The sequence below is a fragment of the Bombina bombina genome, chromosome 7 (assembly GCF_027579735.1).
Source record: "Bombina bombina isolate aBomBom1 chromosome 7, aBomBom1.pri, whole genome shotgun sequence".
NCBI classification, from domain to species: Eukaryota; Metazoa; Chordata; class Amphibia; order Anura; family Bombinatoridae; genus Bombina; species Bombina bombina.
In genome coordinates, this window is record NC_069505.1 from 459,094,502 (window position 1) to 459,114,395 (window position 19,894).

At 39.6% G+C, this 19,894-nt stretch overlaps 2 protein-coding genes across 2 annotated transcripts in view; one reads left to right on the forward strand and one right to left on the reverse strand.

Moving 5' to 3' along the window:
- Positions 1 to 13,910, reverse strand: part of LOC128666717 (gastrula zinc finger protein XlCGF26.1-like) — a 93,610-nt gene extending 79,700 nt beyond the window's left edge. Inside the window, exon 1 of the mRNA XM_053721461.1 lies at positions 13,869 to 13,910. The gene's annotated coding sequence lies outside the window, so the exon portion shown is untranslated. The remainder of the gene's footprint in view (positions 1 to 13,868) is intronic.
- Positions 13,911 to 14,074: 164 nt separating this feature from the next.
- Positions 14,075 to 19,894, forward strand: part of LOC128666721 (gastrula zinc finger protein XlCGF8.2DB) — a 113,863-nt gene continuing 108,043 nt past the window's right edge. The window contains exon 1 of the mRNA XM_053721466.1: positions 14,075 to 14,116. The gene's annotated coding sequence lies outside the window, so the exon portion shown is untranslated. The remainder of the gene's footprint in view (positions 14,117 to 19,894) is intronic.

Here is a 19,894-nt window from a genome sequence, read left to right on the forward strand (position 1 = left end):
ATATTTTAAATGCAGCTCTGAATGAAAGGCTGGTTTTTAAGGTAGACTTTTATGAATGTTGCATAGCCTATTTGAATGGTTTTAAACGCATATAATTTTGACACATATTCTAATTCCTACAAATATATATATTTCAATGTGTTCATAGTTATTTACTAATAAAGAATTCAGATATTTATATTAATTCATTGTCTTGGTATATGCATATTTGATGGTGGGGTTTGTCTAAAGAAAGATTATTAAATATATTCAGTTATAACCCTGCTATATACTCACATATTATTTGGAGAGTACTACTAAGATTTTTATAAATATACTGACATACTAGAAACAAATATATATACACATGTCAAGGGATATTCATGGATTACTGACAGATATCAGTGTTACAATGTAACTAATGCAAATTTTGAAAAAAAAAATGGTTTGGAAATAGCAAAGTGCTACTTGTACTTATTGCCCTATAACTTGCAAAAAAAGCAAAGAGCATGTAAACATTGGGTATTCCTAAACTCAGGACAACATTAAAAACTATTTAGCATGGGTGTTTTTTAGTGGTTCTAGATGTGTAACAGATTTGGGGGGTCAAAGTTCATTATATTTTAGATTTTTTTTATAGTAACTGATATGATGAAAATAATGGTATCTTTAGAAAGTCCATTTAATGGCGAGAAAAACAATATATAATATGTGTGGGTACAGTAAATGAGTAAGAGGAAAATAGCCCTGGTTCCTAAGGGTAAGAAAATTGAAAAATGGTCTGGTCACGAAGGGGTTAAAGGGCCAGTTTACACAGCAATCAGCAGTCTATGTCCATAAAGGAAATACAGTGACTAAAGAAAATATACATATATAGTTAAAGTGAAGGTAAAGTTAGCCTAATCACTATAAACTATAGCATTATGTGTGCAAATTAAATATAAGTTTCATTCATCATTTTTTATATTTTTGATTAAAAATACAGTTATTACCTTTCTAAAGTTTGTTACACGCGTTCCCTAAATTCAGCCCGAAAAAAAAAAAAAATCAATCACAGTAGGTCACGTTTTTTTTGGCCGATTGATATTCTGGCCATTAGGCGGCCGTCAGCTGACGTCATCCGCAAATGCACGCTCCCGTTTCACACTTGAAGCAGGCTCGCCGATTATCGCATGCGCAGTGGAAAACCAAACTCGAGGAGCGCATAGCCCACTAGAGTAACGCATGCGCAGCTGAATTTTTTAATCGTGAAAGCGCATATGAGAGACGTGGAGAGCGGTCCCACCCGCTCTCCACGTCTCTCCTATGCGTGTTCACAACTTTAACACGGAAGAAGGGCTTGGGAGGAGTTAGGAACCAAAACGGTAGGGAATTTAAAATAAAAAAAAATGATAAAATATGGGAGTTATCGATAAAATAACCTAGCGACTAGATTAAGGTTCATAGGATATACACTCGATTGCCCTCAATAGTAAATAACTTTACCTTCACTTTAAACTTGCTAACTATAGCCTAGATTTGGAGTTTTGTCGGTAACGACCCGAAAAACTAACGCCGGCTTTTTTCTGGCCGCACCATAAAAATAACTCTGGTATCGAGAGTCCACATAAAGGCTGCGTTAGGCTCCAAAAAAGGAGCGTAGAGCATTTTTAACGCAGCTTCAACTCTCGATACCAGAGTTGCTTACGGACGCGGCCAGCCTCAAAAACGTGCTTGTGCACGATTCCCCCATAGGAAACAATGGGGCTGTTTGAGCTGAAAAAAAACCAAACACCTGCAAAAAAGCCGCGTTCAGCTCCTAACGCAGCCCCATTGTTTGCTATGCGGTAACCCTTCCTACGTCTGCACCTAACACCCTAACATGTACCCCGAGTCTAAACACCCCTAACCTTACACTTATTAACTCCTAATCTGCCGCCCCCGCTAACCCCTGCATATTATTATTAACCCCTAATCTTCCGCTCCGTAAACCGCCGCTACTTACATTATCCCTATGTACCCCTAATCTGCTGCCCCTAACACCGCCGACCCCTATATTATATTTATTAACCCCTAATCTGCCCCCCACAACGTCGCCTCCACCTGCCTACACTTATTAACCCCTAATCTGCCGACCAGACCTGAGCGCTACTATAATAAAGTTATTAACCCCTAATCCGCCTCACTAACCCTATCATAAATAGTATTAACCCCTAATCTGCCCTCCCTAACATCGCCGACACCTAACTTCAATTATTAACCCCTAATCTGCCGACCGAATCTCGCCGCTATTCTAATAAATGTATTAACCCCTAAAGCTAAGTCTAACCCTAATACTAACACCCCCCTAAGTTAAATATAATTTAAATCTAACGAAATTAATTAACTCTTATTAAATAAATTATTCCAATTTAAAGCTAAATACTTACCTGTAAAATAAATCCTAATATAGCTACAATATAAATTATAATTATATTATAGCTATTTTAGGATTTATATTTATTTTACAGGTAACTTTGTATTTATTTTAACCAGGTACAATAGCTATTAAATAGTTAAGAACTATTTAATAGCTAAAATAGTTAAAATAATTACAAATTTACCTGTAAAAGAAATCCTAACCTAAGTTACAAATAAACCTAACACTACAATTGCAATAATTAAATACAATTGCTACAAAGAAATACAATTAAATAAACTAGCTAAAGTACAAAAAATAAAAAATAACTAAGTTACAAAAAATAAAAAATTATTTACAAACATAAGAAAAATATTACAACAATTTTAAACTAATTACACCTACTCTAAGCCCCCTAATAAAATAACAAAGCCCCCCAAAATAAAAAAATGCCCTACCCTATTCTAAATTACTAAAGTTAAAAGCTCTTTTACCTTACCAGCCCTGAACAGGGCCCTTTGCGGGGCATGCCCCAAGAAATTCAGCTCTTTTGCCTGTAAAAAAAAAAACATACAATACCCCCCCCCCAACATACCCCTAATCTAACCCAAACCCCCCTTAAATAAACCTAACACTAAGCCCCTGAAGATCATCCTACCTTGTCTTCACCATACCAGGTTCACCGATCGGTCCAGAAGAGCTCCTCCGATGTCCTGATCCAAGCCCAAGCGGGGGGCTGAAGAGGTCCATGATCCGGCTGAAGTCTTCATCCAAGCGGGCCAGAAGAGGTCTTCCATCCGATTGAAGTCTTCATCCAAGCGGCATCCATCCGGAGCGAAGCGGCAGCATCCTGAAGACCTCCACCACGGAACATCCATCCTGGCCGACGAATGACGGTTCCTTTAAATGACGTCATCCAAGATGGCGTCCCTCGAATTCCGATTGGCTGATAGGATTCTATCAGCCAATCGGAATTAAGGTAGGAATATTCTGATTGGCTGATGGAATCAGCCAATCAGAATCAAGTTCAATCCGATTGGCTGATCCAATCAGATTGAGTTTGCATTCTATTGGCTGATCGGAACAGCCAATAGAATGCGAGCTCAATCTGATTGGATCAGCCAATCGGAATATTCCTACCTTAATTCCGATTGGCTGATAGAATCCTATCAGCCAATCGGAATTCGAGGGACGCCATCTTGGATGACGTCATTTAAAGGAACCGTCATTCGTCGTTCAGTCGTCGGCCAGGATGGATGTTCCGCGGTGGAGGTCTTCAGGATGCTGCCGTTTCGCTCCGGATGGATGCCGCTTGGATGAAGACTTCAATCGGATGGAAGACCTCTTCTGGCCCGCTTGGATGAAGACTTCAGCCGGATCATGGACCTCTTCAGCCCCCCGCTTGGGCTTGGATCAGGACATCGGAGGAGCTCTTCTGGACCGATCGGTGAACCTGGTATGGTGAAGACAAGGTAGGATGATCTTCAGGGGCTTAGTGTTAGGTTTATTAAAGGGGGGTTTGGGTTAGATTAGGGGTATGTGGGTGGTGGGTTGTAATGTTGGGGGGGGGGGTATTGAATGTTTTTTTTTTACAGGCAAAAGAGCTGAATTTCTTGGGGCATGCCCCGCAAAGGGCCCTGTTCAGGGCTGGTAAGGTAAAAGAGCTTTTAACTTTAGTAATTTAGAATAGGGTAGGGCATTTTTTTATTTTGGGGGGCTTTGTTATTTTATTAGGGGGCTTAGAGTAGGTGTAATTAGTTTAAAATTGTTGTAATATTTTTCTTATGTTTGTAAATAATTTTTTATTTTTTGTAACTTAGTTCTTTTTTATTTTTTGTACTTTAGCTAGTTTATTTAATTGTATTTCTTTGTAGCAATTGTATTTAATTAATTTATTGATAGTGTAGTGTTAGGTTAATTGTAGGTAATTGTAGGTAGTTTATTTAATTAATTTATTGATAGTCTAGTGTTAGGTTTATTTGTAACTTAGGTTAGGATTTCTTTTACAGGTAAATTTGTAATTATTTTAACTATTTTAGCTATTAAAAATAGTTCTTAACTATTTAATAGCTATTGTACCTGGTTAAAATAAATACAAAGTTACCTGTAAAATAAATATAAATCCTAAAATAGCTATAATATAATTATAATTTATATTGTAGCTATATTAGGATTTATTTTACAGGTAAGTATTTAGCTTTAAATTGGAATAATTTATTTAATAAGAGTTAATTAATTTTGTTAGATTTAAATTATATTTAACTTAGGGGGGTGTTAGTATTAGGGTTAGACTTAGCTTTAGGGGTTAATACATTTATTAGAATAGCGGCGAGATTCGGGGTTAATAATTGAAGTTAGGTGTCGGCGATGTTAGGGAAGGCAGATTAGGGGTTAATACTATTTATGATAGGGTTAGTGAGGCGGATTAGGGGTTAATAACTTTATTATAGTAGCGCTCAGGTCCGGTCGGCAGATTAGGGGTTAATAAGTGTAGGCAGGTGGAGGCGACGTTGTGGGGGGCAGATTAGGGGTTAATAAATATAATATAGGGGTGGGCGGTGTTAGGGGCAACAGATTAGGGGTACATAAGGATAACGTAGGTGGCAGAGCTTTGCGGTCAGCAGATTAGGGGTTAATAAGTGTAGGCAGGTGGAGGCGACATTGAGGGGGGGCAGATTAGGGGTTAATAAATATAATACAGGGGTCGGCGGTGTTAGGGGCAGCAGATTAGGGGTACATAAGGATAACGTAGGTGGCGGTCGGCAGATTAGGGGTTAAAAATTTTTTTTAGAGTGTCGGCGATGTGGGGGGACCTCGGTTTAGGGGTACATAGGTAGTTTATGGGTGTTAGTGTACTTTAGAGTACAGTAGTTAAGAGCTTTAGAAACCGGCGTTAGCCCAGAAAGCTCTTAACTACTGACTTTTTTCCTGCGGCTGGAGTTTTGTCGTTAGATGTCTAACGCTCACTACAGAAACGACTCTAAATACCGGAGTTAGAAAAATCCCATTGAAAAGATAGGATACGCAATTTACGTAAGGGGATCTGCGGTATGGAAAAGTCGCGGCTGGAAAGTGAGCGTTAGACCCTATTTTGAGTGACTCCAAATACCGGGGGTAGCCTAAAACCAGCGTTAGGAGCCTCTAACGCTGGTTTTCACGGCTAATGCCAAACTCTAAATCTAGGCCTAAATGTTTAGCAAATTTTAGCTTTTTATTCCTGCTTCTGTGAGTATTATTCACGGTGCTGGCACTCCCCCATGAAAGGGCTGAGCTGTGCTTTAGTCTAGCACGCCCAACCTCCAGTCATAGGCTATATGCAAATTCCTATGTCAAATGAGCATTAGAAATTTGCCTGCACAACAAATCCTCTCTAACCCCTGCTAAACAGTAAAAATACATCATTTTTAAAATGTCCTATGTGTAATAAAAGTCAGAGCTTTGACTGCAGACATTGGCTCTGTAAGATTGATGAGACTGGGACAGGCTGAAGAACGGCAACACAAGCAGCGAGATCACTTCAGCTAAACTTCTCACAGCATGTAGTGAACATATCAGGAGGACTACGTACTTGCAACAACACAGACATCATTTGACCGGAAATTCTTACCTCTGTATTTGTGCAGACCGCGTATGTATTTGTGCAGACCACGTATGTATTTGTGCAGTGAGAATCTGTTTTGTTGCAAGTACGTAGTCCTCCTGATATGCTCACTACACGCTGTGAGAAGGTTAGCTGAAGTGATCTCTCTGCTTGTCTTGCTGTTCCCAGTCTCATCAATCTTATAGAGCCAATGTCTGCAGTCAAAGCTCTGACTTTTATTACACATAGGAATTTTTAGCAGGCAATGCAGGGCAGCCACGGCATCCTGAGCAAGTAAACAGCTATACAATGTCAGGCACAGCTTATCAGGCAGCTTTAGGAGAGGACAGCACATGCACAATGCACTGAGGGGGAGTAACAGCAGACTGGCCATGCGGCCAGAACATTTTCTAAGGGGTTTAGGCAAAGTGCATTGTATATAGACATTTCAAAAAAATATTTCTAAATACAGAGCATGATTAAAACAGAATGTTCAGCACCCCTATACTCAAATATTCCTGCTATTGTGTTTAAAAATTGAACACTTTTTGGGTAAACTTTCCCTTTAAAGAAAAACAAACAAACACACTGCACTAACAATACAGCTTTTTTATTTTATATCACTAATTACAGATCTGTAACCCTTTCATTTCTCAGACATTTAACACCCTTCTGTCTTCTCACACACAAACAGCCCCTCCCCAGTACCTTATATACAGATATATAATATTATAGAGAGGTTCCCTCTGTCTCACACACACACACAGACCCTCCCCAGTACCTTATATACAATTATAGGGAGGCTCCCTCTGTCACACACAGCCCCTCCCCAGTACCTTATATACAGATATATAATATTATAGAGAGGTTTCCTCTGTATCTCACACACACACAACCCCTCCCCAGTACCTTATATACAGATATATAATATTATAGAGAGGTCCCCTCTGTCTTCTCACACACAAACAGCCCCTCCCCAGTGACATATACAGATATATAATATTATAGAGAGGTTCCCTCTGTCTCTCACACACACAGCCCCTCCCCAGTGACATATACAGATATATAATATTATAGAGAGGTTCCCTCTGTCTCTCACACACACAGCCCCTCCCCTGTAGCTTATATACAGATATATAATATTACAGAGAGGTTCCCTCTGTCTTCTCACACACAAACAGCCCCTCCCCAGTGACATATACAGATATAGAATATTATAGAGAGGTTCCCTCTGTCTCTCTCACACACAGCCCCTCCCCTGTAGCTTATATACAGATATATTATAGAGAGGTTCCCTCTGTCTCACACACAAACAGCCCCTCCCCAGTACCATATATACAGATATATAATATTATAGAGAGGTTCCCTCTGTCTCACACATACACACAGCCCCACCCCAGTACCTTATATACAGATATATAATATTATATAGGAGTTCCCTCTGTATCACACACACAGCCCCTCCCCAGTACCTTATATACAGATATATAATATTAAAGAGAGGTTCCCTCTGTCTCACACACAGCCCCTCCCCAGTACCTTATATACAGATATATAATATTACAGAGAGGTTCCCTCTGTCTTCTCACACACAAACAGACACTCCCCAGTGACATATACAGATATATAATATTATAGAGAGGTTCCCTCTGTCTCTCACACACACAGCCCCTCCCCTGTAGCTTATATACAGATATATAATAGAGAGGTTCCCTCTGTCTCACACACACACAGCCCCTCCCCAGTATCTTATATACAGATATATATTATAGAGAGATTCCCTCTGTCTCACACACAGCCCCTCCCCAGTACCTTATATACAGATATATAATATTATAGAGAGGTTCCCTCTGTATCACACACACAGCCCCTCCCCAGTACCTTATATACAGATATATAATATTATAGAGAGGTTCCCTCTGTCTCACACACAGCCCCTCCCCAGTACATTATATACAGACATATAATACATAGTTGCCAGCCATTTAAATTGGTCTCTCAAGCTTGCTTTAGCTCTGTCTGCTCCGTGACACAATATTATTACAGTCAGTGTATTTAGACCTTGTTCTGATTCTCTGTACTTGCATTAAGCTCAGGGTAAGTTTTGAATGTGAAATACATAAATATTGTGATTTTTCCAGCTGAACCTTGCGTGCTGTTTCACTGAGGTTTTCTGTTACCAATCTCCTATCATTCTGCTGTTTTCAGTAAAAAGCCTAGAATGATAGGAGATTGGTAACAGAAAACCTCAAAATGAAACAGCAGCACGCAAAGGTCAGCTGAATAAAAAAAATTTTTTTTTTTAATTATGATACAAATATTAGACTGTTATATGGGGATTACATGATTACCCGATTAGCTGGTTGCCATCGGTGAGACATATAGTGCATGTTGGTTGTTTATAGATTTGATAGGCGCTGAACATAAGATAAATAAATTTGCACAGACAACATGACTACGTAAATTGGAACTATTATTTCTAGCAAAAAACCTCTACTTTCCAGTGCATATGAGATTTGTAGTTTTTAAAGCATTAGATGCGTAACATTCTTTCCTCAAATGACTACAGTTCCCATCATGCTACTGAAGGTATTTGTATGTAGTAACAAGAAGTGTGTCTGCTCAGTGCTTTGCTTTCAGTGGCCGCGTTCGGGCAGCGCTCAGGAGCTAGTGGAGGCGCTTCACTCCCAGCGATGACGTGGTGCTAGGTGACGTCACAAGCAAGGGAGCTTAGAAAAAACGTTCACATGCGCAAAGGAATCTGCTGCACAATAATGGACTGCGCATGCAAACGTTTTCACTAAGCTCCCTTGTAGCTGTTACACAACATCGTTGTTATGCCGAGAATGGTTTCCCCAGTCTCTTCGCAAACATCGGAACTCTGACCCACCTCCATTCAGCTGCTCTCAGCTCAGCCCCTGTAGCTTACCCTGCACTGAATAGAAGTGGGTCAGAGTTGCGATGTTTGCCAAGAGACTGGGGAAATCATTCTCGGCATAACACCGGTGTTGTGTCGAATCTGGGGGTTTATCAAAATCGGCAATTCCCGGAACCCCGCCTATACATCTCTAGTAAGCTAATATGCTCTAAGAATGGCACTAGATAGTTTAATGTAAGAACAGTCACTCACTGGTGCATCGTTTATGACAACAGTGGTTGTGGGGGTGTTGAGAAATATCAGATTATCATGCACAAATGTACTTTTATAAAGACGTATTACACTTTAATCAATCTTTGCTCATTAAGTATTTTTGTGGAACTTATAAACATATTAGCCTAAGGCTCTTTGCAGCAATGTAAAGGTCCCCCTCTTACTAAACAAGTGTTTGATATATGAAATATGTAAATCATCTAAGAGTGGGGAGGTATCCTGGGTGTAGTTTAGTAGAAGTGGGAGGTAGCCTGGGCGGACGTTAGGCTAGTGTGTTACGAAACCATTCTCGGCATAACACCGGATAAGTCTGACAGCAGCATTTAGTACAGGGCAAAGTGGGGATAGGTTAAGTAACCTATCTCAACTTTACCCTGTACTAAATGCTGCTGTCAGACTTATCCACCTCACCTGTCCCTCCTCTGCAGCTTATAAAAACATGGCAGCCTCCACAGCAACACGTGTATGGAGGCTGCCATGTTGCCAAGCATCTGAGCTTGCTCTGAAAAGTCCCAGCTTTTCCAGCACGCTGGAAGCGCTGGGACTTACGTCATCAGAGCACTCAAAAAAACGCCAGGCATCTCACTTGCAAGTGTGAGGAAAACGCTCCAAACGAGTCCCAGTTCGCTTGGAGCGCTGCCCGAACGCGGCCAGTGTAGCCCATAAGAAACATGGCCAAGCAGCAAGAACAAATGACGTAAGGTTTGTACAGTTGTGTATAGAGTAGACCTGGGTTGTTGTGTCTCATTGTGTTACATGTGATATGACATCACCATGTTACTTTGTGTGCCAAAAAGTGTGTGTGTCACACTTAGTGTGTTTATTTATGCCACTGTGTCTGTCACATTGTGTGTTACTGAGTGTTTGTGTTACTTTGTGCATGTGCCACTGTTTGTTGTGTGTGGTGACTGTCAAACATTAGTACTCTGGCATTTTTACTTTGTGTGTGTCATTGTGTTACTTTGTGTGTCTATAATTCTTACTGTGTGTTTGTGTTACTTTATGTGTCTATAAGTCTTACTGTGTGTTTGTGTTACTTTATGTGTCTATAAGTCTTACTGTGTGTTTGTGTTACTTTATGTGTCTATAAGTCTTACTGTGTGTTTGTGTTACTTTATGTGTCTATAAGTCTTACTGTGTGTTTGTGTTACTTTATGTGTCTATAAGTCTTACTGTGTGTTTGTGTTACTTTATGTGTCTATAAGTCTTACTGTGTGTTTGTGTTACTTTATGTGTCTATAAGTCTTACTGTGTGTTTGTGTTACTTTGTGTGTCTATAAATCTTACTGTGTGTTTGTGTTACTTTGTGTGTCTATAAATCTTACTGTGTGTTGCACTGAGTGTTTTGTGTGTTTATGTCACTGTGTGTTGCACTGAGTGTTATTGTGTGTCTATAAGTCTTACTGTGTGTTGCACTGAGTGTTATTGTGTGTCACTGTGTGTTGCACCAATTTTTATTATGTGTATGTCACTGTGTGTTTGTGTTACTTTGTGTGCCCATAAGTCTTACTGTGTGTTGCAAGTCACTGTGTGTTGCAACAAGTGTTATTGTGTGTGTGTCACTTTGTGTTACTGTGTTGTACCAAGTGTGATTGTGTGTGTGTCATTGTGTGTTGCATCAAGTTTTATTGTGTGTATGTCACTATGTGTTTGTGTGTCCATAAGTCTTACTGTGTGTTGCAAGTCACTGTGTGTTGCACCAAATGTTATTGTGTGTATGTCACTTTGTGTTACTGTGTGTTGTACCAACTTTTATTGTGTGTGTGTGTGTGTGTGTGTCATTGTGTATGTCACTGTGTGTTGCACCAAGTATTATTGTGTGTATGTCACTTTGTGTTACTGTGTGTTGAACCAAGTGTTATTGTGTGTATGTCACTTTGTGTTACTGTGTGTGCGCGTATGTCATTGTGTGTTACTGTGTATGTCACTGTGTGTTGCACCAAGTTTTATTGTGTGTATGTCACTGTGTGTTTGTGTTACTTTGTGTGCCCATAAGTCTTACTGTGTGTTGTACCAAGTGTTATTGTGTGTATGTCACTTTGTGTTACTGTGTCATTGTGTGTTACTGTGTATTGTGGTGAGAGGGCTTTGTGTGTAAGGCAGAGGGGACCTCTCTAATATTAAATATATATTGATTAATAAATTACTGTGGAAGGGCTCTGTGAGTGAGGCAAAGGGCACCTCTCTATAATATTATATATCTGTATATAAAAAGGTACAGGTGAGGGGCTATCTGATAAAGGCAGAGGGAACCTCTCTATAATATTAAATATGTATTGATTTATAAGTTACTGGGGAGGGGCTATGTGAGTGATGCAGAGGGATCCTCTCTATAATATTAGATTTGTATATATGGTAATGGGAGGGGCTGGGTGTGTGAGGCATTTTCCTTTTGCTCCCATTTCTTTTATTAATTCCATTCCGTACATTCACCTTCTATACCTTTTAGTTTCATAATATATATATATATATATATATATATATATATATATATATATATATATATATCAATCAATCAGAGAGGTACTGACTGGTCGATATAAACACAAAACCTAAACTAATAGACTATTAATAGTATAATTTTTAAGTGGTGCAGACCCTATAGAGGATACTTTAACAAAGAACTTTAAGAGGAGAAATGGAACATGCAATTCAATGAACCATATGAAAGATAGGGAGTCAAGCACTCTTTTATAAACAATTCAATAAATGTATTATCTTATTAATGGAGTTTCATCTCTAATCCATATATCGCTAGTAAACAAAACATTATATATGTATACCATCACGTAACATAAATTTCTACCCTGAAGGTGTGCACACCTAAACAAATTAGCATAGAATATGCGTATCATTTAGAAAGATTCCATACACACTACACCCTTACTGCACATGGTACCCAATATTGTGCAAGGGATAATACCAGGCAGATAACGTAGTGGGATCTAAATGTGGTGGAATATTAATAATGGACAGCTAGCACACAGTAAATAATAACCTTAACAGCCACACTTTATGAGCAAGTACTCAATATTGTGCATATGATAATGCGTATCATTCAAAAGGACCCCAGACATACTACACCCTACTGCACATGGTACCCAATATTGTGCAAGGGATAATACCAGGCAGATAACGTAGTGGGATCTAAATGTGGTGGAATATTAATAATGGACAGCTAGCACACAGTAAATAATAACCTTAACAGCCACACTTTATGAGCAAGTACTCAATATTGTGCATATGATAATGCGTATCATTCAAAAGGACCCCAGACATACTACACCCTACTGCGCACGGTACCCAAGAAAATACAAGGGATATTTACCGGGCAGAAATAATCATGGGATCTAAGTATGGTGGGATACCTAATAAATGGCATTGAATGATCACACATCTATGTCAGCTATAATATAACAGCAGGGATTTGCTAACAGGCATATGTCATTGTAGACAAGCAAAATTAACAGCAGTCACAAGCGGCATCTCCGTTGTAGTGCAATCTAAGTCAAACCAGGCTGATCCTAAACAAATAGCAGTTGTTGCAAAGTTCAGTTAATTTCCAGACATTTACAATTGTAGGTGTTGATACACTTATCTGAATCCAGGATGCATAACTGTAGTCCGCATGAGCCATCAGTTCCCTGCTTCAATGTTGGCTCACAATGCTCGTTCAATTTCACCGGCTGCTGCTAAGTGCGCTATGCACGCCGAAACCCACATGGCATGAACAACCAGCGTCATCACTTCCAGGTAGGTCATGTGAGTAAGCAGCCGGTGAAATTGAACGAGCACAGCCCCCCCCCCCAGTACCTTATACACAGATATATAATATTATATAGAGGTACCCTCTGTCTCACACACACAGCCCCTCCCCAGTAGCTTATATACAGATATATAATATTATAGAGAGGTTCCCTCTGTCTCTCACACACAGAGCCCCCCCCAGTACCTTATACACAGATATATAATAGAGAGGTTCCCTCTGTCTCACACACACAGCCCCTCCCCAGTACTTTATATACAGATATATACTATTAGAGAGCTTCCCTCTGTCTCTCACACACACAGCCCCTCCCCAGTGCCTTATATACAGATATATAATATTATAGAGAGGTTCCCTCTACCTCACACACAGAGCCCCTCCCCAGTACCTTATACACAGATATATAATATTATAGAGAGGTTCCCTCTGTCTCACACACACAGCCCTTCCCCAGTACCTTATATACAGATATATAATACTATAGAGAGGTTCCCTCTGTCTCACACACAGCCCCTCCCCAGTACCTTATATACAGATATATAACATTATAGAGAGGTTCCCTCTGTCTCACACATAAACAGTCTCTCCCCAGTACCTTATATACAGATATATAATATTATAGAGAGGTTCCCTCTGTCTCACACACACAGCCCCTCCCCAGTACCTTATATACAGATATATAATATTATAGAGAGGTTCCCTCTGTCTCACACACACAGCCCTTCCCCAGTACCTTATATACAGATATATAATATTATAGAGAGGTTCCCTCTGTCTCACACACACAGCCCCCCCCCCAGTACCTTATATACAGATATATAATATTATAGATAGGTTCCCTCTGTCTCACACACACACAGCCCCTCCCCAGTACCTTATATACAGAAATATAATATTATAGAGACGAGGTTCCCTCAGTAATACATACTACGTCTTTTCCAGTACACACACAACTTATGTACAGTATATACAGAGACAGAACACAAAACAAAGGAGCCTTTACTAATAAAGATACCTTCCTACGACTTGGAGCGTTAGAACGATACCAGCTAGTTCCTCTGCAAATAATAGATCTGTGATGTCACAGTGGTCACGTGCCCTAAGTGACCAATAGGACAGAAGGAAACAGCTGGACAGGAGTCTTAAATACAGCACTAAATACGATTAGTGACTGGCGGTCATGTGACTATTGACATCACTGGTCTTGTAGCAGATTAGGAACTAGCTTTTACGGTCTCATAACAAAATGGCGGGTTTGCGAAGGTGTCTGAAAACAATAATGTGCTGGTGCTCTGTATAGTGTTATATATCTGTGTATAATGTGCTGGTGCTGTATATAGTGTTTTATATATATATATATATATATATATATATATATATATATATATATATATATATATATGTATATAATGTGCTGGTGCTGTATATAGTGTTATATATCTGTGTATAATGTGCTGGGGCTCTGTATAGAGTTATATATATGTATATAATGTGCTGGTGCTATGTATAGTGTTATATATCTGTGTATATTGTGCTGGGGCTGTGTATAGTGTTATATATCTGTGTATAGTGTTATATATCTGTGTATAATGTGCTGGTGCTGTGTATAGTGTTTTATATATCTGTGTATAATGTGCTGCTGCTGTGTATAGTGTTATATATCTGTGTATAATGTACTGGTGCTATGAATAGTGTTATATATCTGTGTATAATGTACTGGTGCTATGAATAGTGTTATATATCTGTGTATAATGTGCTGGTGCTATGTATAGTGTTATATATCTGTGTATAATGTGCTGGTGCTCTGTATAGTGTTATATATCTGTATAATGTGCTGGTGCTCTGTATAGTGTTATATATCTGTGTATAATGTGCTGGGGCTGTGTATAGTGTTATATATCTGTGTATAATGTGCTGGGGCTGTGTATAGTGTTATATATCTGTGTATAATGTGCTGGGGCTGTGTATAGTGTTATATATCTGTGTATAATGTGCTGGGGCTGTGTATAGTGTTATATATCTGTGTATAATGTGCTGGGGCTGTGTATAGTGTTATATATCTGTGTATAATGTGCTGGGGCTGTGTATAGTGTTATATATCTGTGTATAATGTGCTGGGGCTGTGTATAGTGTTATATATCTGTGTATAATGTGCTGGGGCTGTGTATAGTGTTATATATCTGTGTATAATGTGCTGGGGCTGTGTATAGTGTTATATATCTGTGTATAATGTGCTGGGGCTGTGTATAGTGTTATATATCTGTGTATAATGTGCTGGGGCTGTGTATAGTGTTATATATCTGTGTATAATGTGCTGGGGCTGTGTATAGTGTTATATATCTGTGTATAATGTGCTGGGGCTGTGTATAGTGTTATATATCTGTGTATAATGTGCTGGGGCTGTGTATAGTGTTATATATCTGTGTATAATGTGCTGGGGCTGTGTATAGTGTTATATATCTGTGTATAATGTGCTGGGGCTGTGTATAGTGTTATATATCTGTGTATAATGTGCTGGGGCTGTGTATAGTGTTATATATCTGTGTATAATGTGCTGGGGCTGTGTATAGTGTTATATATCTGTGTATAATGTGCTGGGGCTGTGTATAGTGTTATATATCTGTGTATAGGGTTATATATCTGTGTATAATGTACTGGGGATATGGTGTGTGTGTGTCAGAGGAAACTACTATATAATATTATATATCTGTGTATAATGTACTGGGGATATGGTGTGTGTGTCACAGAGGGAACTACTACATAATATTATATATCTGTGTATAATGTACTGGGGATATGGTGTGTGTGTCACAGAGGGAACTACTACATAATATTATATATCTGTGTATAATGTACTTGGGATATGGTGTGTGTGTCACAGAGGGAACTACTAGATAATATATATCTGTGTATAATATACTGGGGATATGGTATGTGTGTCACATAGGGAACTACTACATAATATTATATATCTGTGTATAATGTACTGGGGATACGGTGTGTGTCACAGAGGGAACTACTACATAATATTATATATCTGTGTATAATGTACTGGGGATACGGTGTGTGTGTCAGAGGGAACTACTACATAATATTATATATCTGTGTATAATGTACTGGGGATATGGTGTGTGTGTCACAGAGGGAACTACTACATAATATTATATATCTGTGTATAATGTACTGGGGATACGGTGTGTGTGTCAGAGGGAACTACTACATAATATTATATATCTGTGTATAATGTACTGGGGATATAAATTAAGTTTTTAAAATGTCTAGTGAAAAAATCCCACAGAGCCAGTCAACAATAACTGCACTGCTGCTTTGCAGTACTGCTGCGTATCTGACTGTTCTCTTCAAACAGCACTAAGTTCTGCATTCACGGTGTTAAAGAAAACATACTCAATGCAGCCAGAGCACAGTGCTGTTTGAAGAGAACAGCCAGATGCAAAGCGATCAGCCAACAGTTCCTGCATGTGCCCCATTCTTTCTGCATACATGCTGCATTTTCTGCGATGACATCTCCGATCACAGCATTTTCTGCCTTGGGGCTCACAAGAGAATCTACAGTCCGTATTTATCCAACATTTTCCTCCCTATGACTGCAGGTGCTCACAAGAGATCCTACAGTCAGTAATTATCCAGCCTTCTCCTCCCTCTGACTGCAGGCGCTCAAAAGAGAACCTACAGTCAGTATTTATCCAACCTTCTCCTCCCTTTGACTGCAGGCGCTAAAAAGAGAACCTACAGTCAGTATTTATCCAGCCTTCTCCTCCCTGTAACTGCAGGTGCTCACAAGAGAAGCTACAGTCAGTATTTATCCAGCCTTCTCCTCCCTCTGACTGCAGGCGCTCAAAAGAGAACCTACAGTCAGTATTTATCCAGCCTTCTCCTCCCTTTGACTGCAGGCGCTAAAAAGAGAACCTACATTCAGTATTTATCCAGCCTTCTCCTCCCTATGACTGCAGGTGCTCACAAGAGAACCTACAGTCAATATTTATCCAGCCTTCTCCCTCCCTATGACTGCAGGTACTCACAAGAGAACATACAGTCAGTATTTATCAAGCCTATTTATCAAGCCTTCTCCTCCCTATGACTGTAGGTACTCACAAGAGAACCTACAGTCAGTATTTATCCAGCCTTCTCCTCTCTATGACTGCAGGTGCTCACAAAAGAGCCTACAGACAGTATTTACCCAGCCTTCTCCTCCATATGACTGCAGGTGCTCACAAGAGAACCTACAGTCCGTATTTATCCAGCCTTCTCCTCCCTATGATTGCAGGTTCTCACAAGAGAACCTACAGTCAGTATTTCTCTTGTAAGATGTATCGAGTCCACGGATTCATCCTTACTTGTGGGGTATTCTTCTCCCCTACAGGAAGTGGCAGAGAGAGCACCCACAGCAGAGCTGTCTATATAGCTCCCCCCTTAGCTCCACCCCCCAGTCATTCTCTCTGCCTGCTTAACTGCTAGGAAGGGCAAGAGGAGTGTGGTGACAAAAATTTTAGTTTTTTTATTTTCTCAAGCAAAAGTTTGTTATTTTAAATGGTACCGGTGTGTACTATTTACTCTCTGGCAGAAAAGGGATGAAGATTTCTGCAAGGAGGATGATGATCTTAGCACTTTGTAACTAAGATCCACTGCTGTTCTCACAAGGGCTGAAGAGTACAGGAAAAACTTCAGTTGGGGGAACGGTTTGCATGCTAAGCTGCATATGAGGTATGTTCAGTCTATATTTTTCTAGACAGACTGTGTTAATTCTAGAAAAGGCTGGCATTATTCCCATGAGGGAAGGGTAAGCTGTATTCAGACTCTTTGATAGGAATTTCAGCTTGCTTGAAGGGCTCATTAGTTACTGGTGACACTTAAAAAAAAAACGTTTTTGTTTATTCAGTGAATGATGCAATTATAACGTTTTTTGAAGGGACTAAAGGAGTCATTGTGGCTTGTTTGTTTGGTTTTTTTTAACCAACATGGTTAATTAAGAGACACTCTGGTGTTTGTTTGATAGGCTTCAAAACATCGAGTGAGGTGGGAGGGGCCTATTTTCGCGCCTCAGTGGCGCAGTTTCTTTTCCTCAGAGACATCTAACTGCTTCTGAGGTTCCTGCTGTGTTTGAGGGCTGTAAAATTAGTTTTTTTCCTCACAAATCGTTCTGAAGGGCAGGTAGGAGCCACAGCAGAGCTGTGGCAAGGTGCTGAAAGTCTTTTTTCAATCCGGTTTTGCCTTTAAGGGGTTAATTGTTTATTTGCATAGCTGTGCAAAGTCACTAAATCTTTATGATGCTACTGTAAAAATTTCGTTAAGTTTACTGCTTTTTTTTACACTGTTTTGCAGAATTTGTGCAACTTTTTTCTCTTAAAGGCACAGTACCGTTTTAATTCTAAGTGTTATTTACTTTGATTACAGTGTTTTCCAAGCTTGCTTATTACATTACTAGCCTGTTTAACATGTCTGACACCAAGGAAAATCCTTGTTCAATATGTTTGGAAGCCATTGTGGAACCCCCTCTTAGTATGTGTCCCAATTGTACTGATATGTCTATTAAAGGGACAGTATACACTCATTTTCATATAACTGCATGTAATAGACACTACTATAAAGAACAAGATGCACAGATACTGATATAAAAATCCAGTATAAAACTGTTTAAAAACTTACTTAGAAGCATTCAGTTTAGCTTTGTTGAAAAGGTAGTTGGAAAGCCCACTGCAAGTGGCAAATAAGACACTCCCCCCTCCCCCTTCTTTTGCATATGAAAAGACCCTTTACACAAACAGGAGCAAGCTGGAGAAGGTAGCTGACGGTATTCAAATAAAACTTTGGGGCTTGGTTAGGAGTCTGAAAATCAGAGCAATGTTATTTAAAAAATAAGCAAAATTATACATTTAAAAAAAAAAAAAAAAACTTTATGGGCTTTATAAATAGATCATCTACAAAACATTTATGCAAAGAAAAAATGAGTGTATAATGGCCCTTTAACTATAAAGAGCATATATTAGCACTTAAAAATAGAGCAATAGATGATTCTCAGTCAGAAGTAAATGAGGGTTCGCCATCTAGCTCTCCCCAAGTGTCACAACCAGTAACGCCCGCTCAAGTGACACCAAGTATCTCTAGTGCGTCAAATTCTTTTACTTTACAGGAAATGGCCACAGTTATGAATACAACCCTCACAGAGGTTTTATCTAAACTGCCTGGTTTACAATGAAAGCGGGACAGCTCTGGGTTTAGAAAAATGTTGAGCCGTCTGACGCTTTAGTAGCCGTATCTGATATGCCCTCACAATGCTCTGAAGTAGGGGTGAGCGATTTATCTGAGGGAGAAATTTCTGATTCAGGAAAGACGCTTCCTCAGACAGATTCTGATATGACGGCATTTAATTTTAAGCTTGAACACCTCTGCTTATTGCTCAGGGAGGTATTAGCGACTCTAGATGATTGTGACCCTATAGTGGTTCCAGAGAAATTGTGTTAAATGGATAAATACTTAGAGGTTCCTGTTTACACTGATGTTTTTCCAGTCCCTAAGAGGATTGTGAATATTGTTACTAAGGAGTGGGATAGACCAGGTATTCCGTTCTCTCCCCCTCTTGTTTTTAAGAAAATGTTTCCCATATCTGACACCATGCGGGACTCATGGCAGACAGTTCCTAAGGTGGAGGGAGCTATTTCTACTCTCTAAGCATTAGGGATGCACCGAAATGAAAATTCTGGACCGATACCGAAAATTCAGGATGATCCTGGCCGAAAACCGAAACGAAACCGAAATAGTTTTTTTCTTTTTTAACTACAGTGTGTGTGTAGCTGAGAGAGCTTGTAGGCGGGAAAGCTCCAACAAATGGACATGGTCACTTGTACAGTAGGGCGTGATCTGCAGTGAAACTGGAGCTCTATAAGGGAGAGCGTGGTTATAGCCAGACAACAATACGAGGTGGACATGTGTTTTGCTTTTGGGTGTAGTTATCCGTGCGATGAGCGTGGCTGCACCTGATCGTCTCTCATCGTATCTCCACCTAGTTCCTGGTTCGGGTTTCAC